The sequence below is a fragment of the Diuraphis noxia genome, unplaced genomic scaffold (assembly GCF_037042655.1).
Source record: "Diuraphis noxia isolate RWA-SAM2 unplaced genomic scaffold, SU_Dnox_SAM2 contig0003, whole genome shotgun sequence".
NCBI lineage: Eukaryota > Metazoa > Arthropoda > Insecta > Hemiptera > Aphididae > Diuraphis > Diuraphis noxia.
Window position 1 is genome coordinate 17,493,159 of NW_028301713.1, and position 20,750 is coordinate 17,513,908.

Consider the following 20,750-nt stretch of genomic DNA (forward strand, 5'->3'; position numbering starts at 1 on the left):
AATAATTATTATAATCACCGAGAAACATATTATAACATTATTATTGTAAATTGTAATCGTTAATATAATTAAAAAATATCTTTAATTTTTGAATAGGTAGTTTAAAAATGTGATGTATCGAATTATAAATAATTGTAATATATTTTTAAAATGATAAGTGGATGGAAAGTAATAGCCGTTTCTGAAAGGCTAAACTATAATATTATCCATTATTCAATGTACATTTTAATTTATAACATTTATTGATGTAATTATAATACGAGATTAGTGTATTAAATGAACATTATTATAGTACATATATATAATGTATATATATACGCGCAATCATACCATATATATATATATATTTCAGTACCGATCGTAAATCAAGCAATACTCAATAATGGGCTTAAGACGTTGTAAACGCGTAATACAAAATAAATATTATAATGTTTTATGGAGTTGATTTTTTAAATCTAACATAGTATTAAATCACAGCTCACGCGTCAGGAGGCACGTCATAATTTTGGAACACACCAATATACACATTTTAAGGTTTCCCAATGCCATCGCGACACGTTCGATTAGGTACGCGTCAATAGATAACTGCTTCTGTTTGCAGGACGAGGAAACGATTTTTTTTTTTAAAGATATCAAAAACACTATTTGTATAGCACAATATTAAAAGGGGTCTTGTATTTGATAAAATAACCGTTGAAATATCGTCGTGAAACATCATCGTGTGCGTGAACTAATGATCGTAGGTAGGCAGAGCAGGATGGAAAGACGGAGCACATGCCCCCCCCCCCTAGAATTTTAAATTTGTTTTTCAAAGCATTATCTGTAACGTGCCAAATTAGTAAACATAGATTACCTTTAAAATGTAAGCATTGAATGTATACAAATATCTTAATTTATTTTTAAAATATATTTTGCCCCCCCCCTCCCAGAAAAATGTATGGTGACACTCATGTTGGTAGGTTCGTGTACAGTGATGGTCAAACAGGGGTGTGGAGTATACATACCTTTCATAATCATTTACAATAATATAAATTATATTTTTAATGAACGAAATATGTAGAGTGCATGTCTCAAAAAATCGCGAACAACACACCCCACATATCAGTTTTCCCGTCAAACACTGGTACAGTAATTACAAAATTTACGTAATTAAATTGTTATCAACCCGGCACAAACATAATATTTGAAAAAACCGAAAGATGTATTTTGGCGACCATCCCGCGCGTTTATAGAGGTAGCTCTCTACGGAACCGTCACCGTAACGAGAGACTCCTGCAGTAGCAGCAGCAGTAATTTAAAATAATAATACAATATGACGTGAAATCCGATATTATATAGACCTACGATATATTATTTTGCAGCGTCCGTGGGTCGGGTCGTTATAATGCCAATTTGGCGAACGGTGGGCACATATTATTATTATTATTATTACCTATACCATTCGACATTCGTTATTAATTACATATTTTATTTCGTGAAATATCGCATCGAACCCGACATCGTTATACGTATACTATACTCGTATTATACTGCAGCGAGTATAGGCATTATGTATGTTATTATACACCCTGCGCGTCGTGTTTCAAATAAAATATTCGCCCGCCATGTTTTAATGATGCTGCAAATGGATACGCGCACAGGCCGTGCATACTGCAGGCATAATGATATAATAATTTATATATTTAGTACTATACCATTTTACATAATATAATACGTATATAGTATTATTTTTCGTTTTTACACATTTTTTCACCGCCCGTCGTCGGTGCGGTGGTTACCCCGATGTCGTGCCATGTGTGTATATATGATGGTATACGAAGGTTGTGCGTGTGGGCTACGATGACCGTTTTCGAGCCAGTAAAATAATGTTTACTCGATATAATGCACCGTAAAATTTGAAAAAAAAACTTTAACTCACTGCTGATGGAGAGTATGTTATATGCATATGTATATAGGTAGGTACTTTGGCCCCAACTCGGTGGTATATCCATCGCGAGATTAGATAAAAACGTCGTTCGATTTCGGTGTGATTGTTGCCAGTTGGTCTCATGAGTGTAAATAAAAACACACAAAGACCGGAGATATCTGTATTTTTACAAGCTGTTCCACCCAACATGACTGTTATTGATTTACTCGATCGTTCTTTTAAAGTGCGTACACCTATTATATATGTATGTATATATATATATATATATATATTATATCCAAAAAGTCAACGCGTAAAGTGAGTATAGGTTTAGTATTAGGCACATATATAATATGGGCGCAGTGTTTCGGAGGGCAAAGTTACATACATTATAATAATAATATAATATAGGTATAACTAGTAGTATCAACGAACAATATAGACGTGGATAAGAAATGTATACAATCTGACAGTCGGTCATCATCACCTAACCTACACCAAAAATCCCTATGTGACATTAGAATCATATTAATTGTAAGTGTTATTACAAAACATCACTATATAGGAACATTAGAATATAATTTATTATTATTACAGAACGAACTTACAAAGTAATTATTGTACATAATAAACTAATGTACTGTAACAATTTTTTTTTATTAGGTTAGATGGGATATTCATTATAGTCGTGGATGTGGGAGCGAGAAGTAATCATCAACTTCACTATAATAATTAAAAGAACGTTGGCGCATCAACGAAACAGTTATTCACTATTTATTGTCAACAAATATATAGAATTCGATACGCTAATAGCTATATATTATATAATACCTATAATATCCTTCGGTAGCGAGTTTGTTTCGAATATCGCATAATATATTTTTTCCAATATCATATACATTTTAATCTCAACTGATTTCGCATATTATCAAAACATGATATTATTATCATATAATAGAATATGATTATATAATCATACGGACCTTGGGTAACCAAACGGTGGTCCGCAGACATAAGAAAAAAAAATAATAAAAACCATTAATATTAGTGTTGGAATGTATCGTGTTCGTTCATTGGTTCTTACCGAAGACGTGTGCAATATTTCGATGGCGCGCGAACGATTTTCAAATTCCTAATGATGTGACCCTTCAAAATAATTAATTGGTGACTTTAGATCACACTACAATATATGCACCGAACCTACATGATTTAGACGTATTTTACGATGGAAATCCGCGCGATATGGTGTACCTATATACATCAGATTATACATAAGTACACGACGTATGCGTATTATATTATGCGTCATTACAACGTCCATCGATACACGACGATATCTGTTTATTATCCGTCCCAAGCGCGGCCGTCACGGATTTAATGGTTTTATCAACACCCTATAATACTATACATATATTATATATTTGATGCACACAAGCGGAATGAGACGCGTACGTATACATACACTACACATCGTCTGCACATCGTCTGGGCCCGGTGTTTATGTACACATTATTATTGTACGTACGCTCTGTGCCTCTGTACGCACACACACACATACACACCCGTGTATATTATAAAATAGTGTATTACGTGATACACGAGCACGCGCCTCCAACAATAACACGATATAATATATTATTATTGTACCCGGCCCTGGCGATAGTCCCTTATCATCGCGCTGCAGCATCGGCGCACACGCACGCGCACACAACACCTGTTTGAGTCTATCAACCACCCGGTGGCGGCCAACCCCCTGGAAAAAACTCACCCCGAAACGCATGCACACACACACACACACACTGCGCTGCTGTTCGGTCGAAAGACGAGAGTCGTTTCCCTAAAATAGCTTATACCTACCTACCGACGTTATAATAACATAATATTTTGAGCTGTTACAAGACGAGGCGAGCAGCGCGCATACGATTTTTAAATGTTCATAATATATATTTATAGGTACAGCACGTCATATTGCAGTGATGACGATTGAGACGACGAGAATGAATGACGTGCAGGCGTGTGATGTGACGGACTACGCGAGGTTTACGTATTAAATACATAACACTACATACTATGCATATATATATATATGTATAGACTGTAGTAGTACCTATATCTGTTGGCTGTTTAAAATCGTTACAAATAATACCTACATGATTAACTCCTCACTATTTACTGCTGTTGCCACTGCGACTAGACAGCCGCCTAGGTACGAGGATTAAACAAATATAAACTTGCATACAAGATAAAAAAGGTTGAACATAATATTTGTACCATATTATACCATAAAATATTATATTCAAAAAACGGTATTTGATTTAATATATATATATTATATATTATCATGTCTCACGGATGGGTATTATTTGTCATCTCGTCTGTAAGGTTTACACATAATACGTCAACGAGCTTATTACGTACCTATACCTATATTAGTATAATAATATTATAATACGACCGCGGTACAGGTATACATGTAGAAATGTTTCCCTGTACGGATTTATTTTCTCATAATACCTATATTATAAATGACATCGTGGTGCATGAGGCATAACCGGTACCTACCTGTAATAAACAACGCTATTATTGAGACATTATACGTTCGAAACTCATCGCGTAGAACGCATTATTTTTTAATCGTATAATTGGATTTTTAAGATTATAATAATATGTTTGTATATACGCGTGGTATTGGTGTGTGTTGATTTAGGCTTAAAAACAAGTAACAAACATTCTTTTTTCCCAAAAAATTGTTTACTATATTTATACCGACGACTTCACTTTTTCACATTTATTTTGCTCTTTTATATCAGAACCATCGTATGGCATGTATATTTATCTATAAAACAAATTCTATTTAAGTGTGCCTGCACATATTTTGGATAATAAATATTTAATTGTTTTGAATTAAATTATTCGACTATTAACGATGATAAGTATGTGTTTCGTTCGGACGCGTCTTATCGAAAACATATTACGTTAACATTTTGAACGAACGAATATAACTTTTTTACGATCGCGGGTGTTATAGTTAAATACGCGAGAGTATTGAATTATTACAACAATATTGTTGTGATGCACTTTATTATAGCCTGTGAGTGATTTGTAATATATATGAATTATGGGTGTTACTCTGCTGACACTTGAGCATAGGTACTCAAAGGTCAGCTTAATGATGGAATCGTAACTGTACACACTCGTCAACAATGGACTCATCCGCAGTGTATCGTATTCACATTATGTATTACAGATTAAAAAAATAAAATAAATCATATGAAATATACATGACCATTAAACCATCAAATCAAGTGACTATACACACACTCGTATATCATTATTATGGAATATAACTTAATGATTACGGTCCAAATGTTTGGTTGCCGCGGTCATTGAGTTAATTATAATTATTCATATGTATACTAAAATATAATATATTATAAGTCAAATTATACTACCACAAGCACCATGTGACGAGTCCGCGTACAGTGTGTATGTGTGAGATTAGCATGTGAACGGAGCTCCGATCACAATTATTATTTTCACAGTATAATAATTTAATTTCGAGATTCGGTGAGCTGTCATCATATTGAACTCGTAAAAACCGTATCATGTGACGGATTCACATTATAAACGCCGAAATTTATTGTCTAAATGAGAGTCATTATGGCGTGTATATAGTCTAAGAGGACGAGAAATACATATATTATGCGTATATATATACGAGTATATCATATAGTGTCGATAAAAATCAAACTATACAAAGAGACGTTTCGTGATGTCCGTCCGTCGAGATGGATTTGTTATTTTTCCCTCCGAACCGGATATACTATACATATAATACATGAGTACATGACGTGATGTTGTGGTCGCAAAACGTCTCTTTCTTGCTGTGGCATATTACACACTACATAATACAGTGTAGTACATAGACGGACCATTGGAGGATGAGAAGATTACGTTCACGGCACGTTTGCGAATCGTAACGATAGTAATTCGAGACGATTTTATTTAGTTTATACGTGTGATACACGATAAAGTATGGGATTTCGAGAACATCAACAAAATATGTCTACGACCGAGATTTAAATATTTAAATGCGGTTTTATACAACATCAATAATTATTGCCTATATACGATTCGTATGAACATAATATTATATTTACTATTCACGCATATTATAGGTACCTACCTATATAATAAACAGTATATTGTAACAGAAAGATATGACATTCTGTCATATCTTTTATATGTTTTATATGTTTCTTTTGTCATATCTTTCTATTACACCTTGTATACATCAAAAGAATGAGTTGCGATAATTACTGTTGGTATAAATTCCATAAGGTTTACAAATTTGTGTGACGTATAGTTTAGTAATATATATAAAAATTTGAATTCAAGGAATTTCGATAGAATCATACAATGCTATTATTGACTGGTTAAATACTGCGCGTTAGTATCTACACCTACACGTCTGTCTATGGACTCTGATGGTTCGAAATTCGTATGTCTGAGTTATGTACCTATGTATATGAAAAATATTTGAGGTACTAATATCTTTGTGGAAAAACATAAACTACTGCAGCGGAGGTTGTCATGTTATCACGACGAGAAATTTATGAATCTTCTTTATGTGCATATATATATATCCATGTAGGTATATATTATTAATGTGATAAATATGAGCTATGATCAATGCAGGGAGATCGAGGAGATGGTGTTTAAATGTGTTACAATTTATGGCGGCGGCCACTGTATTATTATGTATATAGGTACGAGTGCGTGGTGTTCGAAGGAGTAGGAGAAAACGAATGGCTAATGAATTATTTTGAGCCCTGATTTTTATTTATACATGACAGAGTATACATCATTTCCAGAACCCAATTAAACTGGAGATTTATAATATTCTCGTTGGTGTAACATATATACATCGTTTAACCACCATGAAGATTTTTAATCTAAATACGAGTACTAGCTGTACTTAAAATTTTGTATTTGCATGTAATGCCGTAATGATATCGGATTTTTAAGATCTACCTAGATAAAAAACGTAATATAAAACCTACATCCATCAGGAGTACATATAACTACTAACTAGCTAATATCTGTGTTACATACATGTGACAAAATTATCTATACATAGGTCGGTATACAAAAGGCACATATCCGGGTATATAACGATCGGATGTAATTTTAATAACAAAATGATCAAATATTTCCTACGATCATGTATAACTCCATTGAGTTAAAATTTAGTTTCAAATCTTAAATTTTAAACAAGAGAAACAAAAAAAAAAACAATTCAATAGTACAATATATCTATTATGATACCTGAACATAATAAGACTATACGTATAGTATTATTGTTGTAGTAATAACTCCAAATTTTAGATCTCCGAATTCCAAATCTCAGAGTACCCTGAGTATACCTATACATATTTAAGGGTGTATAATAATATAAATTCTGACTGCTGTAACGTGTTATTGTTTACAACGTGCAATGTGTTTTCTTACGCAGGGTTGACATGGTCCACATTTTGGACGTTTCGAGAAAAACAGATGGCACCAACGATCGACCCCGCATGTGTCCTCCGATCGAAAAACAACGCGCGATGATTTGCGCTTAAATGCACTTATACGGTGCTATATATGTTGTGTATAGATAAATGGCTATATGATTTATATACTTGTATAGTACACAGGGACCTATATATATACGCACTGAATGAATATATTGCTGCCCACAGCCGCCAATATATCAAATCGGCTTTTACTCAAAATTTCCGTAGATAAATGTGAGGGTTGATGTTTGAAAACCTGCGGTGATCATCTAGCCAAAAATTATCACGATTTTTTACAGTCAAATTTTGATTTGCATAGGTTATGGTTAAGTAAATACTAAATTCCAAAGTACTAAATAATCATTAGACCGGTAAATTTCAAACGTATACTCGGACAAGTGTATAACGCACGTGCAGGATATTTGGCGGAATTCCTCAGGCCGCCGGCTACGTTATTATAATATTATTTTAACAATATTGCAGTTGTGTATTATGTAAAAAAAAATTTTAAAAATGTAAAAAAAAAAGCGAAACGTGTGAGCATAAAATCTTACTTGGCGAGCTGGTCGTCTGCGGTCTAGTTTGTTATTATATTATGACGTGTATATATAACAACTCACGTGCACACGCTGTACTTTTATGAAACGTCGTCGGTCGTCAGGCGAATAATTCGTGGGACTCGACGAAATCCATGGTCGAAACGCGCGTATATTATTAGACACCGGTATGATATGATATTATATTATTATTATTACGCGATATTTCGATCTGTGGGTAAGTGTGTAAAACGATGTACACGCACTGTTCGATTTCGATTTTTTTGTAAAACGAACGAAGACAAAAAAAAATATTTATACCAAAAGAAATCGCGATCGGACGAAAAATGCACACTGACGCGAAACACACGAGTGATGCGGTCGACGGGTGCACTGTGTCTGTCGGTGATAATATTAATATAAACACTCAGTGGCGGCGGCGTAAGTACTATTCTTGTGTTGCGCGCCGCCGCACTATAATATTATCCTTTGGCCGGAGTCGGGAAACGCTCCGCTGCCATTGGTCCGCCGGGCCAGGGTAAACGGTCGCCCTCCTCCTCTTCCGCCGCCGTCGACGGCCGTGCGTACAAACTGAATAAAAATAATAATAATAAAATTAACGTATATATTTTATTTATTTGTAATTTGTGCCGTTTCGGCTGGACATTTTTAATAATAATGTAGTACGTTTATATTATCATAAAGATGTTGGTATATATAGGAAATGTCTGAAAAAAATCCATACGTATTTATGAAATATTTGAATTATAATATATACCTACCTCACATATTTTAACTACGGTCACGCCTATATATTATTTTATCATTCTATTAGATATATTTTCTCAAATTTAAGGAAAATGTACAGTTTCTATATATTAAAAAATTACTGAAAATTTCCACTTAGTACACACGATTCGACTAACTCAAGAGGCACACTCAACGGAACGTGTTTGTTACCATATTATACCTATATAGACAACATCAATATCGTTGAGTAGTATAATATATTTCAATTTTAACAATTTTAATCTCGCTTCAAAACATCTTTTGTAAATTGGCAAAGTCTTGCTGAAATGTACTTTCTATATGTGGGAAGGAAATCAGAAGTATACAAATCACAGACTCATATAGAAGGAAACACTAAATTTAACTCAACTCAAATTCTATGAAATAAAAAACAAAAATTATGAACGACGCATGTCATCACATATAATATTTTATATAGGTAGTATTCAACTTTTAAAATCTTAAAAATAAAATGTAATTCAAATGCGAAACGTATGATTAAATAATATAAAATTTAAATATGAGAATGAAATAAAATTTTAACCTGATAAATGATAATACATGAAACTGACATTTTAATACATTTCTGACAAAAATTATATTGATCTGCTATATAATTTTCAATGATTTATTGAGTATTTTAAACATAAATCAATACATTGTCATATTTGGATAAGTTTCTGTAGCAATACGCATCGCAATCACATGTATAATACATATGCTTAGGTTGGTTTTATATTGGTGCTTATATAATAGTGTTTGATGTCAGGGGGTGCTCAGTTAAAATGTTATTAAATGTAAGATATCTAGTGAGAATCGAGGGACTCAGTACTCTGAGTCAGTAGGGGCTGTGGATATAATTAATATTTTACCGTAGTCAAGCCATAGTCAAGGGCAGATGCATAATACAAGTATTTTAAATGTGTATAAATAAATCAAAATAGGACTGGATCTCCAATTTTATTATTTTATTATTTCCTACCAAATACTTATAATTTACAAACAATGATACTTATAAAATATAGATACATGGGGTATTACAATAATATTGTAGGCGATATATAAATAGGCTGTACGCAATCAAACTGTCGAATGGAGTTCAGTATAATATAATATCAAAGGTGTTGATGTCTATAATGCAGGCTTAGAAAAAAAATCAGCTTTATAAATTAAACAAAACAATCATTTTATTCGTTTAAAACGATGTTTTTTTGTTTAAAATAACGGTTTTAAAAAAAAAAATATTCTAAATTTTACAAGTTATAAATCAATAATAAGTTATAAAATAATTTCTTAAAAATACAAAATTTTAATTTACTTGTTTATCAAAATATTAAATTAGACTATTCAATTCTAATTAATATGTAATGGGATTTTTTAAATCTAAATAAATTATTTTAAACATCGATCCATAATACGTTTTAAACGTTTATGTATAATATTATATAATGTCATAATGATTTAAACAAAACTTTTTATCTAAAACATTTTCCACCCTGCTATAATAATGTGTATACTAACGTTATATTCCATGGGGAATGTATCGCTGATAAGAATTAAGAGGTATATTACCTATTGCAATTAATTGTGTATAATATGATGAATATATTATTGTAATATTGTATCGATCAGAAGTTAATCGTATTGTGTATGTTTACTTAAAATATTTACGTAATCTATATTGAGCTCTATAGACTCTATAACTCTATCCCAGTGGTTCTTAACCAATGTTCACACCTGTGTTCCGCGGATTTGGTATAAGTGTTCCGCCAACATTTTAAAATCAGTGAAGAACAATTTTAATTTTCCAAAGACTTCCAAAACACAAATGTATAAAAGTGTATAACAATATATAGTGTAGATATAGAATCATTTTAGGTTTTGTTGATTATTTTTTGTACACAAAAATGTTATCGTCAACCATTGTACTATAATATATGCCACTCAATGCTATACAGTATATAATATATATTACTTTATTTTACGGCTGTGTTCCGCGAAAACCCTATAAAATGTTAAGCGTTCCGTCATTCGAAAAAGGTTAAGAACCACTGCTCTATCCACTAGTGGATATAATAAATACTTTTAAACTCAGAGGTCATACTGGAATGTAACACAAAATTGTTACACTTTATACACGATTGAAGTTGTGTTAAAGTTTTATAAAAATAATTACTTCCAAATAATGATAAAGTGCCTATACCTATATAATAAGAAAAGTATAAAAAATATTTGTTCACGATCAGATTGAAATACAGTGAAACCTCTAAATACCGGACACTCTCGGTCGCATAAAAGTCGTTCGCTATTTGGAGGTGTCCGCTATTAAGAGGGGAAATATAGTGAGTACACATGTCACCGTTATTCCCAAAATTCCGTCCGTTATTTGGAGGTGTCCGCTATTGAGAGGTGTCCGTTAAAGGAGGTTTCACTGTATATATATAAAACGATATGTATACCCTTATTTACTTTTATTTATTCGTAAAACAGATTTTCCAAGAAAAAGTCGATACTTAAAATGTTTTTTTTCTTTTTAAATACTGCCACCGTGCGCTGTGCACGCTGTAATAAGTTACGATCGTTCCGATCGCAATTTTTTTCCTGGTATTATATAATGCCCATATTATGTACACTCGCTCCATTAAACATATTAGTATATTATAATATTATGTTTTCGCATCACATTGTCCACATTGTTACAACTCACCCACGACCCACGTCACAACATGACATCGTTTCTTTATAACTTTGCTTAGTTGTTGTATTAATGCTTTAGGTACATATAATATCAAAGTTGCACGTCCGATCGCACTGTTTAATTGATATTTTAGGTGCATTTACGATGTAATTGGATTTTTATATGAAAAAAAGGTTGCGAACAAATAAATAGACCACAAAAGCTGAAAGGCTTACAATTATAATATCATAAATAGTCCACACCATGACATATATTATATTATATTGTTATCTCGATTTATACACAATACGTATAACGAACTTTTCATAATTATAAATTATAATATATTATTATACTCGAGGCTGCATTAGTTTTATAGTTATTTTTTTCTTTCCCCAACTGATGATTTACTCCGATTGAAAAGTCATGAGTCAATAAAGTCGTATATCAGTGCGAAGTGTAGCAAATTTTTTATATATATGATGATTATAATACTATTCAATTATTTTATATATAATTATACAGACACTAAATATAATATACATAATATATAGTTCAATTGATTTGTTTTCTTAAAATTGTGTAAACGATTATAATCACCTACTATAATGAACTTTCAATTATCATTATTTATATCTGCGAATGTAATAATAAAGATTAAGTAAACATACTTATACAGTCATTAATCAATTTAATTACGATTAATATTTTGTACTATTATAATAGTAAATAGTGAATATTCGTATAATATATGAACATAATATATCCATACTAAATTTCACACCTTTTTTAATTAAGTAATATAGAATTTGTGTGTTTATCCTATTATCACCAATAAAGTTGTTTTTTTTTAAGTTAAAATTTTGTTTTCAATTTTAATATTTTATGTTGTCGTAATAATTATTCTTAACAAGAACCTATATTATACTATAAAATACAAATAATATTTTAATAAATTAACAAAGCGAGAGTGTCATTAATGGGTGGCTGCTCTCATCAAACGTAACATGTACTATATAATTTATTGTAAACTCTTTTTATTATTAATATTAATTGTTTTGATACCTTATATATTTTCTGTTGCACATTTTTACTCATTGTGCCTAAGGTATAAAATGTACATTTCTTTTAAAAATAAAAAAAAAATTAACAAAAGATAAGTTTACATTAGAGTACTTAAAATCCTATATTAGGATTACAACGAACATCAGATTATAAAGTACCTATACATAATATAAAGCGCGAGGTTATAAAATACTCAATAAGTTATTATATTTAGTCTCAATAATTGAATTAGATAAAATATGGAATTCTAGTTTCTCATAATATTATAATGTTGGAATCAGGAGACGTTGTTTAGGAGTATTAACGGCACACTCGGTCAACGGGCCGTATAAATATAGAACGAGACTGCTGTACTCGCTAAAACACCAGTGGATCAGAATTTTATTTTTAAGTTCACGCAAAAACATATATATAAATATGTATAGTAATTAAATATACTTCAACTCGAAGATATAAATTTATTTTAATTAATCGAGAAAATACAACGCATTAATATCGGAGTGAATACGTATATTATATACTTTTAATTTAGTAAATAAATTAAAAACTAAACTAAATATGTGTCAAATATTTACACTATTTACAGGACAAATCATAATTCATGTAGTATTCCCGGTAGAATATGCATTAATCACCAAAGCGTATAATACTATATACTGGGCCCCATTAATTTGTATATATTATATTATTTGTTCCATTTAATAGTATAATAAATTAATAACTAATAAGTATAATAGTATAAATAATCTAGTTTGAATTATAACTGGTTTGTTATTAAACGTCAGCTTTAATTTTTTTATTCGACCCATTCAAATTTGAAATTATACAATTAGACGTTTTATAATTTGGCCTATGACTTATCTACCTACAAACATAACATTATGAGACATACCCGATATACGCCTAATAATGATATAGCTGTGCACATAGGGATGACGAGTTGAAAAATGCATAAACACAAGGCACTTGTTACGTTTCACTCATCTATTGTAAAACCATATATTGCTTCATTCAAGATCCAAAACGTAATCATTCTAAAAAGATATATAATGTCATATCACCTGTACAATATAAATAGGTTTCGATAAAACTTTAGTGCAAGTCGTTTTTTCTTGTATTATATGTTTGAGTTAGTTTCAGACTTTAACAGCAGAAAAAAATGAATCTTCAAATGTGAAATTTAGTATCAAAATTACAAAAAAAAAAAAGGAAAAAAAGATACGCAGGCCATATAGCAGTTTGATGAATTATATCAATATCTACGGTACCATCATGGTGGTATAAATTGCAAAATTACTCTAAGTCACCAAGAACGCAATTGTTAACAATCGTGGCTTGGTATAATAAACATAAACTCGTTAATAACTGCAGGTTTTATGTTCATTAGTTTATTATAAATAAAACATATGTTCTAGCTTTATGTACTCAAAAGTCAAAAATGTCATTATAACGAAGACAATTAAAAAAGTATCTATATTGAGTAACCAACTAATGATTTATTTTACTTTAATAGTTTTTTTCTGTTTTTTTATTGGACATTGGAACTTAAAACGTATAATATTTTTTATAATATTTTAAATTATCAACGCAACCACTAATCCCGTTTATATGTAACTATAAATTATTTATTTTTATGTTATGATTTCGCTAATAAGGTGATTTATATTTAAATTTTTTACTCACGACCATTATTAATTCAATGAAGTTTAAAATATCGGCATAATAAGACACGGAATGTTTATTAAATTAAGCTATATCTCACACACATGTTTGTGTATACTTAACCTGTATATATATATATATATGGTGGTAATTTAAATTTTATGTACCTGTCTATTATTTTTTACCAACCCATTTACTATATATAACTGCACCTAACTTGTGGTTTGTTTGCACATTTAAAAATTTGCCTGACCAGCATCACGAAGTGTAAAAATAATATGCGTACATTGATTATTCCATATATTTTTCTATATGCAACGGTAAAAATACGTCTCGTGGAGGTTTTTTCTTGGAACACGATGTCGTGGCGTCTTATGCCGTTCACTGTTTTGAGAGGCTGAAAATATAACGACCGTACACCGTATATACTATTTAGCGTATGTTTTTTTCAGTTTTTTCTTTTTTTTTTTGCCGCGTTAATTACTATATAATATCATACGTGTAGGTATGTAATTTTTCTGCAACGCGTACCGATGCACATTTTTACAGTATATAACGCGTATAATAGTATACGTTATAGATAAAGGTACGTGTTGCGTTTCCGACACGTGTTTGAGATAAAATGTCAAAGAAACGGTTTTGAACGCGACGACGAAGAGTGAAGACGACGACAACTGTTTGACATCATCTGTAGATATTATATTATAATTCCTCCGGATTCAAGATGTCCGGAAACTTGGTTAAGACCTCAAGCCAAATTAGCACGTGCCCCCGCGATGAGCTTCTGCAGCTTATATGTTTGTAGGTATACGGCCGGATGACACAAAATCCCGACGCACGGTAAACAAGATAATATTATATATATATATACCACAACATAAACAGGCGATGTAGTGTAGGTACACGAATATAATACCGCGGAAAGGGGAGACGGATTTGGGGCACACATATGATGCGTGTAAAGGTGCACGTTATAGGATATATATAACATATATATACGTTGTATACACAAGCCGGTAGATTCTCATCGGAGCGATACGTAAAGGTGCTCCCGGGGAAGGGGGAGGGGGAGGAGAGAGAGAGAGATGTAAAAACGAGAAAAAAAAATATGTCTTTAATTACGATTACATGTGTAAGTTCTACACAGAGAGATGAGCTGTCGAGAGTTGACGTATTATAGTAACTCTTCATCGACGACCGTCCATCCATCCACGTGTACTCCAAATGGTCGCGACTGGAACAATAATAATGATAATAATAATAATAATAATACTCGACGGTAGGAATCGTTGTCGTGCCATATTATAATATGAGTGCATATAACACGACTATAATACATTTATATATATTTATATTTTTGGTTTTATGGGTTTCTGTGGGACCAAAACGTTGTTCTAATGATGTGCTCGTCTATACAGCTACACACACACACACACACATATGTATATATAGTCTAGTCCCGCGGACATTTGATGACCTACACATGTAGCGTGTACCCTGCAGCAGCTCGTCGCGTCGTCTCTATATATATTATGCATAATATACTATTATATTATATTATACGACGATATTTTGTGACCTAAAACGTCATTATTGTTAGTCTTATGATTTTTCCGAAATTCGATCAATAGAAAAAAATGTATATCCCAACCGTTTTATGACCGCTGCAGCACTCAGCTGCTGCATGCAGTTTGCTGCGTTGTATTTGTGTACTTGTGTGTTCCAAAATATGTTTTTGACGCTTCTAATATTATAATATTATAGGTACCTATACTCCAGGACGAATGCCGTTAAATAATGCAAAATAATATTTTATTGACTGTCCAAGTGTAACTGCATTCCATCGAATCTCACGATTTGCTCACCGCACATAATATACATATAAGTTAGCTGCCAATTGTACAAAAAGCCAAAAACAGAGCAAATGCCCAAACAATTGAATGCTATTTCTTATCATTCAAAACACGTTTTTATTATTTCTTATGATAAATTGTTATATTATTGTATAACAGATTATTGCAAACTATGATACAATATTACTTATAAGTAATAATATTTTAACATTATCCATCGGTCATCGTATAATACTTCAGTGACGCAGCCAGGACTTTTAAAAGGTGGGGAGGGGGGACTTCATGGTATTCAATTTGTTCTTCAAATGATTTGTATAGCCATTAAATGGCTGCCATTTACTACAAAATACCTATACTACTCCCAAGTCCATGTCCAACCATGTCCATACATCAATACACAGCCAGGACAAAATATAATATAGGTAAAATTATTCGACTCCAAATACACACATTACACGTTTAACACAGAGTATAGGTATATTAATTCCAAATCATATTATCATTAGGTAGAGTTGGAGTAGGTATTTTTAAAATTACAAAAAAATTTAAATATCTACAGTCAAAGGACCAGAAGCTATGGACATTTAGTTCATTGGCTATTATATCGCTGACATACTTTATTGTTTTATTAAAGGTAATAAATAATAATCATAACTAGTAAAATAGATACACCTAACCATAATATACTATTTTTAAATAAATTAAAAAAATGTATTAAACGCAATAATTGTTAATAACAAATAGGTAGGTAGAGTGGTAGAGAAAAACTCAGAACTTAAATTATTATATATACGTAATACTAATCACCTAAATATTTGCAAGAATAATTAATCGAAAAAGTTCCATATGTATAGATTTTAAGGTTTTAATTTTTTAACTATATACTACGTACGTCGTACGTCCATAGGCGAAATTTCAATAAAAAAAACTAAGGGTGCTTATGCTATGCATTTTGTCATTTTAGTTTTTTTTTCTTTGAAAGATTCTTTTTGATACATAAGCACGATCATTATTTGAGGGTGCTAATACCCCCTAAGCCCCCCCCCCTCCCCCTATTTGCGCCTATGCGTACATCACTTACCTTCCTACCTAACATTTAGTCAAAAATCCAAATTAAAAAATGTTTATCTTTTTATTAATATCACTGGAACTCACACAGTAAACTAATAAATTGTATGAAATTTTTTCTTAGATATCGTTTTAGTAAGTAATTATTATAAATAACATTTTTTGTTGGCTGGAAAAGTAATGTTGTTTAAAATATTAACAAAATTTAAAAAAAAAAATTATTTATTCGATAATAATATTGTTTGAAAATTTTAATAATGAGCAAACATATCATAAAAATGAATATGAAATAAAATGATACTCCAAAATATTGATCATGACTCACAGATCTTTTGGTATTGAGTAAAAAATGATTTTACTGAAAACTATAAACATAATATTCTTTTACTAAATAATATAAAAATATGTAATATAATTAAATTATACATTATTGCGTCATACGGCCTTGTGGCGCAACGGATAACGCGTCTGACTACGGATCAGAAGATTCCAGGTTCGAATCCTGGCAAGGTCGAAGTACATTTTGCATTTTTTTTTTATTTCAAACTGCTTTGAGGTAAGTAAATTAAATTTTAATATGTAATGACTAATAACTAATAAGTAAGTTTGATTTAAACTGTTTTAATTATATTCCCAATGTTATGATGATTATTTTATTTGTTATATTTATATTGGTCGTATTCATTAATGGTTAAATTGTTATAATATTATACTAGGTATATAAAATATTTGCAATTCCAAAAAAAGACAAACGTATTCTATTTCTATTTCAATTTTAAATACCAATTTATACTTATATGTGTACAAAACTACAAATAATATTTTGTAAGAACATAACCAACCCGATTTATTTCAAAATTTAAAAGTCAAAACCAAATGAATAACGTAATATAATATTAAGATAGAAAATTGTTAACTGAGTACCTATACACTATACTTGGGGGAGTAATTCTAACGCTGTTCCAATAACCATGTAAGCCATTCAAACCTAAGAAAAAAACCGACAGTAAAATGCTAATAATTATAGGTATTAAAATAAATAATGTATTATTAAACTACGAGTCTACGACCTACCTAACTATAAGAAAATTATAAAAATATATTAATATTATTTAAGGACGCTACACATATATTTGCTGTCTCCTTCTTACAAGTGCGTAACATAATAAATTTACCCTTAGCAGATCACGTTTAGCTCCATTAGTTTAAAGATTTACTAAGAAATACTCAGTCCTTATATGTTACAGACCCAACATATTTGAATCCCAAAACTAGTTTTCTGAGAACCAGGTAAAATTGTTTCCCCCGCCAAGGTTGCAAACGCGTGGCTTGCAAAAAAAAAAATTAGGGTGGCAGACAACCTTTCAAAATTAAAACATAAAAAACATAGAATCATCGACCCTGCCAAGATTCGAACCTGGAATCTTCTGATCCGTAGTCAGACACGTTATCCGTTGCGCCACAGGGCCAGATATCTCCATTTTACATATATCATCGATCTTATAATATTATATCAGAAGGACGTGCCGAGTTTCTATTATAAACATGATAACTTTATCGTTGATTAACCTAAATCTATCATCAACGTTATTCGTATAATTTATAGTCAATTTATTTATACCTATTTAAATATTTTTTTAAATTAATTTAGGTCTAATTAATATTGTAATATAAAGTATACTTATAACTATATGATGTTTAAATTACGGTGAAAATACACGATAGTAAATCTATTGTATTAAAACACGTTGTTATAATTACAAAATGTATAGTCCCTAATCCCAATAATATATTATTATTTATTAGTTTATTACATAGGTACTTATGATAATAGCCGCAGACATGAAAAATATGATTACCTTATTATTTTGAAGTAGCAGTGAAAGAATTTACTAAACGACTATACGCGCATTACCAGGTAAAACCATATAGGTTTTATGTGGTAACCACTTAAACGATATAATTAAACCTATTAAAATGTATTTTTTTTTTTTAATTTCCATATAAAGAATAAATTTTAAATCGTAGTATAAAAAACAGTAGATTTAAGTACCTATAACAATAGTGTATAATCCTAATAAATAATGGCGTTCGCATACTGCACAACACCTATTTATAGGTACAATATTGTTGGCACGGTTGAAGCCAAAACTGATTTTTAATGGTGTTTAAGTAGGCATCATCAATGCATCGTTTATGTTTATTCGTTATTAATATTTAACACGATAAGTACACACAAAGACAATAAGAACATATTATTTATTGATAATATTATTTGCATATTATCATCGTATCCGTTGTAAACTATTGGTTTGTACAAAACAACATTTGGCACTACAAAAATCGAATGGTTAATATCTGCGCTACAGTTAAAACTATATAATGTGTATTTTAATACCATTTCATAAACTTATACTTTTAAAAAACGGCCAAAATGAATATATATAAATCGACAGTGCAGCAAGAGAATTTATAGTCAAATAAACAACAGTGAAAATAAATTCGTAAATTAATTATATTTTTGGAAACATTCGTGGGGTGTCGAAATAAGTATCCGGCATACATACTTCATTATACTTTTAAGTAGTTTATACCGATAGTATGATGTATAATAGATGTATACGAACAGCTGTCAACATTTAAGAACCATCTTTGCGTAGACACTATATTGCAGTTTAATATAGGTATATAACTTTTAACTGCGGTTGTATACAAAAATCTTAAACAAAAAAAAAAAAATAGTAAGTGCACAACATTTTTACGATAACAAAAGTAAACTGTTATTGTACGCATTGTTAGTAGTTTGTTTTTAACCACCAAGAGAAAAAAAATCTAGTTTCACTCCTAATTATTTTTACGTACGTGGTACCTACCACACTATTATACGATCTTCACAAATAATGAACGCGAACACTGTTTTTCTAAAAATGTTTTACCTGACCTGAATTGAATTGAATCTTTGTTATATATGGTAAATTCGGAGAGTTCACTGCACTTCTGATAGCTTTCAGCTTTCACTGTTGGAGTTTAATATTCGAAGTCCGATGATATCCATTCAACTGCATTGACGGCCCTTTACCAATGTCTAATGGTGACCATTTATGAGCAAAGTACGGCCCAACGGTCAAATTTTGCCCACGACTCTGCAAACAATGTAATTTAGAGTTTTTAAATTAATAAAAAAAAAAAATATATAACATTTAGGAAGTATACATATACATTATTTTTCTCTCCATACATATTTTGTTCAATCATTATTAAATATTATAAACTTATCAATTCATTAACAATAAATGCAAATAATGTTTTAGAAAAAACTAAGAGCGTCATAAAAGTTTTAGTACGTACAGCATATTGATTTTGATAGGTCCCTAATGAAAATATTTCAAAGACCTATCAATTATTATAGTCATTATATTTGAGTTGCAAGGTTATATTAATAGAAGGTAATAATAAAATTAGGTATGACGCAAATTTATATTGTATGGTTTAAGTTCGCGTTTTATACTCAATTTTATGCAGTTATATTTTGCTACATAAAATTCTTTGTTTTCTTTTGTTACAAAACAGTGTGTAGACTGTAGGGTCACTTATGGCATCACCGGAACCATATAATTAAACGGAATAATAAAAAAT

The 20,750-nt window shown here is 30.8% G+C and overlaps 1 protein-coding gene, 1 long non-coding RNA gene and 2 other non-coding genes across 8 annotated transcripts in view; 1 reads left to right on the forward strand and 3 right to left on the reverse strand.

The window, feature by feature from the left end:
• The window catches only part of LOC107165131 (fibroblast growth factor receptor homolog 1-like), a 37,939-nt gene extending 29,500 nt beyond the window's left edge, over nucleotides 1-8,439 (reverse strand). The window contains exon 1 of one of the 3 annotated variants that reach the window (XM_089222724.1): nucleotides 8,085-8,439. The gene's annotated coding sequence lies outside the window, so the exon portion shown is untranslated. Of the gene's footprint in view, nucleotides 1-8,018 lie in introns of all 3 variants that reach the window. The other 2 variants (XM_015513226.2, XM_089222725.1) reach the window with 2 other exon arrangements.
• A 9,116-nt stretch (nucleotides 8,440-17,555) lies between these two features.
• Nucleotides 17,556-17,628, forward strand: TRNAR-ACG (transfer RNA arginine (anticodon ACG)). The gene has a single exon. It is a non-coding gene; the product is annotated as a tRNA-Arg (tRNA).
• Nucleotides 17,629-18,510: 882 nt separating this feature from the next.
• On the reverse strand, nucleotides 18,511-18,583 carry TRNAR-ACG (transfer RNA arginine (anticodon ACG)). Its single transcript has one exon. It is a non-coding gene; the product is annotated as a tRNA-Arg (tRNA).
• A 1,028-nt stretch (nucleotides 18,584-19,611) lies between these two features.
• On the reverse strand, nucleotides 19,612-20,531 carry LOC149056893 (uncharacterized). Of its 3 annotated transcripts, XR_016191062.1 has the most exons (3): nucleotides 20,328-20,531; nucleotides 19,988-20,257; nucleotides 19,612-19,833 (listed from the first exon to the last, which is right to left on the reverse strand). It is a non-coding gene; the product is annotated as an uncharacterized LOC149056893 (long non-coding RNA). The 3 variants fall into 3 exon arrangements; XR_016191061.1 differs by having other exon boundaries at nucleotides 19,612-20,257; nucleotides 20,334-20,531; XR_016191060.1 differs by having other exon boundaries at nucleotides 19,612-20,257.
• Between the last annotated feature and the right edge of the window lie 219 nt (nucleotides 20,532-20,750).